Source organism: Biomphalaria glabrata, chromosome 12 (genome assembly GCF_947242115.1).
Source record: "Biomphalaria glabrata chromosome 12, xgBioGlab47.1, whole genome shotgun sequence".
NCBI classification, from domain to species: Eukaryota; Metazoa; Mollusca; class Gastropoda; family Planorbidae; genus Biomphalaria; species Biomphalaria glabrata.
This window is the reverse complement of record NC_074722.1, coordinates 38,773,102-38,779,101: the sequence shown is the minus strand read 5'-3', so window position 1 is coordinate 38,779,101 and position 6,000 is coordinate 38,773,102.

Genomic DNA, 6,000 nt, shown 5'->3' with positions numbered 1-6,000 from the left:
TTTAATTTTCATAAAAAAAGAAAAATGATGATGTGACCGCAGGTGAAAAATGTGGTCGAAAAAAAAAAATTTAAAAATTCATTTTGAGGTTATTATGCGACAGAATGTATTTAACCCATATACATTTTTTTTTAGTATACACTTCTTTCACTACATCTTTAATTAGGTGATTTAATGGCTGAAGGTTACAACACATGACTTTTGAACGTGGTAAAGACAAGGGCTTTGAGATTCAGAATATTTATGATACCTCTAAGTCCACCAAACTCTAATGGGTACTAAAAATTAGAGTGTGGTATCAGCCAGGATAACCAACTACTTAGTAGGCTAAAGTTTATATTATTGATTAACATGCATGGCTAGATTCAGTGGCGTCACTAGGGTCGGTGTCACCCAAGGAAAACGAAATCTCTCCCTAAAAACAAACAACTATTGTGGGTTTTTTTTGTTTCTTAAAATTGAACAATAAAACTGTAAGCTAAATTATTGATTTGTTACACCCGAATTTAGGCAGTGTTATCACGGATTGGAAAGCCATCTTTCAAAAAGCACGGCCAATTTGAACAAACAAATCAATTAGCTTGGAGATGAAATCCACCTACTCAAAACAATCATTGTCCCAACGCCACCTTGAAAAAAGACTGAGCAGTGACGGCTGAGAAGGATCATTTGAATAACATACTGAGATAATGCTACCAATAGAGAAATATTTTCCAGCACAGGCATTCGCCGTCTACGGAAAGAGGCGACTGAACGTCGATTGACATTTGTGAGATACATCATTAGTGTCAATGTGTAATGCTGAGTTCTTGCTTCCTGAAGTACTATAGACACGTGACAAGACGAATATTATAAACTAACTGAAGCTCGTTTCAGCAGACAAACATGAAGTTTATTTTACTACAATAATAATGCACTGCACTCCTTGTTAGTGCTACAAGTCAAGAAATAATAAACAATCCTATCCGCATAGCAGCGGTATCAAATGTATCAATCACGTCCGCATCTCAGCGGGTAACAATAAGAACAATTACTACTAGTGACACTGGAGCTTCAACTATAGATATCCATTGAAATACGAATAATACCTTAATATTCAATAAGCACGTAATGAAATCAACTCTCAAATATTATTAATCAACAATCATTAGTCCATCGACTTTCATCCTATATACATATATATACACCAGTCCAGGAAGCAACGTCCAACCTTCCTGGACTGGGAGCAAAACCTTACTGACTTGACTTGACTGAACTCAAAGTCAACTTTATTCCTTCTACTTCCTGTTTTCTACATCAGGAATTCCACGTGTCTTTTAAACTCTTAACATGACGTGAACTTTAGATCATGCAATGTCAACTAAGACTGTGACAATTAGACAAGACGAAACATGTTTACTTAAGTCATCCTTAACACGAAAGCCGAAAAGAGGAGCGCAAAAACATGCCGTCAACGTTTAATCATGGTGTCACACCGATTCAAGAGGAAAGTGTAACGGACTTAGGTTAGTTCTTTGAGGGGCTATTTAAATGCCCCAATTGTATATTGCCAAGAGAGGGGTGTGTAAAAAGTGAAATTGTGTGTGTGTGTTTGTTTATTTTATTAGTTGAGTTGTATATTGTTTTTAGCACGGGGTTTTTCAAGGGAGGGGGGAAGGGACAATAAGGTTTCCTGTGGTCCGTCTAGTCAGAAAGCTGACCTTGTCTGAGTAGGGTGTTGGTGATTGTTTTTCGGTTATTATGCCTAGAGTAAGGAGATGTTATATTATTATTCTTGCTATGTGTGCGTACTGAATATTTGGGGTAATGCTATGATGTGTCATGATACCCTTATGTAATATATTATATTATATTTTATATTGTTTGCAGTAAATAAATACTAATTTTCTACTCCTTCGTTGAGTGTACTTTATGATACTTGTACGCTTGTAGAGAACTACAGTTTGGGCATAAATTAGCTCTCAAAGAACTAACCTAAGTCCGTTACAGAAAGTAGCTGTGGAGAAAGCTTGCAGCCCTATGTGTCGAATAGCGCGCGAGCGCTTATGTCAATGTGTTTCTCAACATTTTGCATTAATAAAATGTTACTTTCGCCACTCAACTGATCAGATAATTTGTTAAGGGGGAGCGCCTTAATCTCACTCAGAGTTGTCTGGGGGGATCCCCGGGTGCCAAACGTTTTTCTACATTTCTGAGCTTCATAATCTTCTTTGCCGTGGCGTGTACAACGTAATATTTTTCTCATAATAGGAAAATTACTAGTCAAATCAAACTGAATTCAGAAAGTTTAGTACATGCTGATTCTAAAATGTGAGAAACATTCGAGGTAGAAATTTGTATTTTTAAAAGTTGTTTTTTTGGGAAAGTGCATTTTCTCGACTTGGGTGTCACCCCCTGATGGGTGCCACCCGGTGCGGCTTTGCACCCCACGCCTCTCCCCATAGTGACGCCACTGACTAGATTTAAACATGAAATGCGTAGGACGTATTTATCTTCTCTTTTGAAGTTATGTCTGTAATCTATATATATTTAAGCTTTAAATGCATGTGAAAATATTAGAGTTAGTAAGGAAGATAATGTGAAGTAGATTGTAAACTAAAAGAAAATGTTTTTGTAAAATAAAATATTGTATTGTCTTCATCACCTCATAGCTGAACACAATATCATAATAAAGAATAAACAAGATGTGCTTTAATAGGTTTGTTAATTGACCTCAAAAAAAAATTAAATAATAAACAGGTGTAGATTCGACTGATGAGATATCGGTGGACTAATTTAATTGGCTGTCAAGTAAAAAGTTGATTAATTACAGTTATGATTGGCTTATTCTACGACTTTAAATTATTAGGCTACCAACGCAGTTTGCACAGCACTCAGAGAAAATTATTATAGTTCGCCAACAGCTATAGAGCACAACGACCGACCGCTTAAAAATCCCGAAATTAAAAAATCCCAGTCTTCACCAAGACTCGAACCCAGGACCCCAGGTTTTGAAGTCAAGCACTTAACTACTCAACCATAGCCCCACCGGATATGTTACTTACGTGTAATTATTTCATTGATTGCTTACTAGTCCATCTGACAGACACATCATACACACCCAGTTTTACATAAAGTAACTAATCTTTTACAGACCAGTGTAACAAACCGTGTTAGTTATTATAATGGTAGGGCTAAATTCATAGTTGCACGAGGTCCAGGTGAATGTGTGTAAGGACAGATGAGAGAGCGAGTTGGTGACTGGGGCACAAATGAGAGAGAGTGCATATACTTTCAGAGGTTAGTTTAGACTATAGTTTGGGTTTGAGTAAGTCGAGAGCTTATTAGTAGGAAAGTCTTATCGTAGATAGTCTTTGTTGGTGAGCGTTGTATTTTCTTTTGCGTTTATCTGCGTACAGGACGTATTACTTAATACGTAGAATAGTTAATAAAGTGTTTCATTAACTATAAAGTTCTGAGATGTGTCTATTTAAAGAGTAGCCTATGTTCATAGGGCCGGATTTAGGACAGGACATGGTGGAGCTACTGCCCCAGTGAATCCACAAGAAAGGGGCCTCCACAAGATTTTAAGTCTCAAAATTTTGACGTTTCAGCCACTTTTATGTTTGTTGTTTTTTGTTTCGAACATTTTTTCCGACAAAACTTTAAATTTTACGATTGACAAGAAAGACGTGTATGCTTGTATCATGCTTACAACTTAGAAATGCAGTTTCGAATCTCTACGGCTGTGCGTCAAACCAGGACCTTACCCTCCACAAACTCAAAGATAAATTAAATGTACCTTCTTTGTTTAACTAAAAAAATACAATAAAAATTTTGTTTAAGAGTCTATAAAGTATAAAGTAGAATAAATTTACAAGTAGGCCTACTTTGTTTATTTCTTCCAAAACATGGCATATAGTTTTATTATTAATAAGTGGATTTTTTAATTTATGATTTTGAAAAAGTATACGGGGCTCTACAAAATTTCTACCCCGGGGGCCTCCACATAGTTAAATTTAGCCCTCTATGTTCATGTTACACTTTTACAAGTTAAGATGTTTCTGTCGTCAAGAAGCTAAGGCTTAGAGTCGCTTTCCAGTTACCCAACCCCCTAAACAATGACGTTTACAGCCAGGGCAACTCTTGAGATAGGCCAGCGGTTCTCAACCTTTTAAGTGCTGCAACCCCCTAATAAGATTCTCCACCAAGCATCGAACCCCAACCGTAATTTTTTATTCGTTCACGGACCAAGTTCAATCGCAATTGGCTAATGTTATAAAATCCTAATCGTAATGTCTATATTTGATATTAAACTGTTACTCAGCCCTGAGTTGTCAAGTTCTTTGAATTGGTTGTGTCGTGTGGTACAGTTTGCAGAGAATCTGGGTAGTGAGAAACGTTACAATATATATATCTTTGCCAGTTGTCTGTTGTATTTATGTGTATTTTTCTGTTGTGTTGTCTTTATATGAGAAACGAGTCCTTGTAATCACAACAAATTTCCGTAAGGATCAATAAAGCAGTCTTAGTCTTAGTTTAATGACTTATAAGTAGATTAGCAAAGTATAAAAGATATAATGAGAAACAAGGTAGTCTTAGACCAAGCTTAATTTAATGATTTAGATATAGTCTTTTTTTTTCTCAAGACTTTGCAGCTACCTTCGTGTACAAATAAAATGACATTGTGCAAAATTTTGAACGCCAGAGTCTTTAGAAAATGTGAATATGTTTATCTTCATGCATAGTGAAAACGAGATTGAATGAATTCTTGTGAATACAATGACATTGTGCTTATTTTTGTGTGAAATTAACAAATCTTTGGTAACGAAGTAACATTTTGTTTACACTACAGATAATTATATTGTGATTCGCCTCCTGTAACCATATTTTCTTCATAGAGAATGTATGTTTAACTCTTATAAAATAATTGATTTAATAGAGAAAACTTTTTCAAAGTATTATTAAAAAAATTTAAGTGAGTTTACTACTTAACAGTACTTTGTAGTTGGGCTTCTAAGACTGTAATTGAATAACTTTTAAGGCCCTTTTTTCATTGCTCTTTTTATGGTCACTAATAGAAGTTGCTGTAAACTGGTATGCTCCTCCTGACATCCTCCAAAACTTAGTCAGTCATCATTGACACTTAAACATAACAATTCTCAATCTTATCATTGACACTAAGTCATTACCATTCTCAATCTAATCATTGACACTAAGACATTACCATTCTCAATGTAATCATTGACACTAAGACATTACCATACTCAATGTAATCATTGACACTAAGTCATTACCATTCTCAATGTAATCATTGACACTAAAAAATTAGCATTTTAATCTAAAAATTGACATAACATTCTCAATGTAATCATGGACACTAAAAAATTACCATTGACACTAAGGCATTACCATTCCCAATCTAATCATTGACACTAAGACATTACCATTGACACTAAGACATTACCATTCTCAATGTAATCATTGACACTAAGACATTACCATTCTCAATGTAATCATTGACACTAAGTCATTACCATTCTCAATGTAATCATTGACACTAAAAAATTAGCATTTTAATCTAAAAATTGACATAACATTCTCAATGTAATCATTGACACTATGACATTACCATTCTCAAAGTAATCATTGACACTAAGACATTACCATTGACACTAAGTCATTACCATTCTCAATCTAATCATTGACACTAAGACATTACCATTCTCAATCTAATCATTAACATAACATTCTCAATGTAATCAATGACACTAAGACATTACCATTGACACTAAGTCATTACCATTCTCAATTTAATCATTGACACTAAGACATTACCATTCTCAATCTAATCATTAACATAACATTCTCAATGTAATCAATGACACTAAGACATTACCATTCTCAATGTAATCATTGACACTAAGACATTACCATTCTCAATGTAATCATCGACACTAAGACATTACCATTCTCAATCTAATCATTGACACTAAGACATTACCATTCTCAATCTAATCA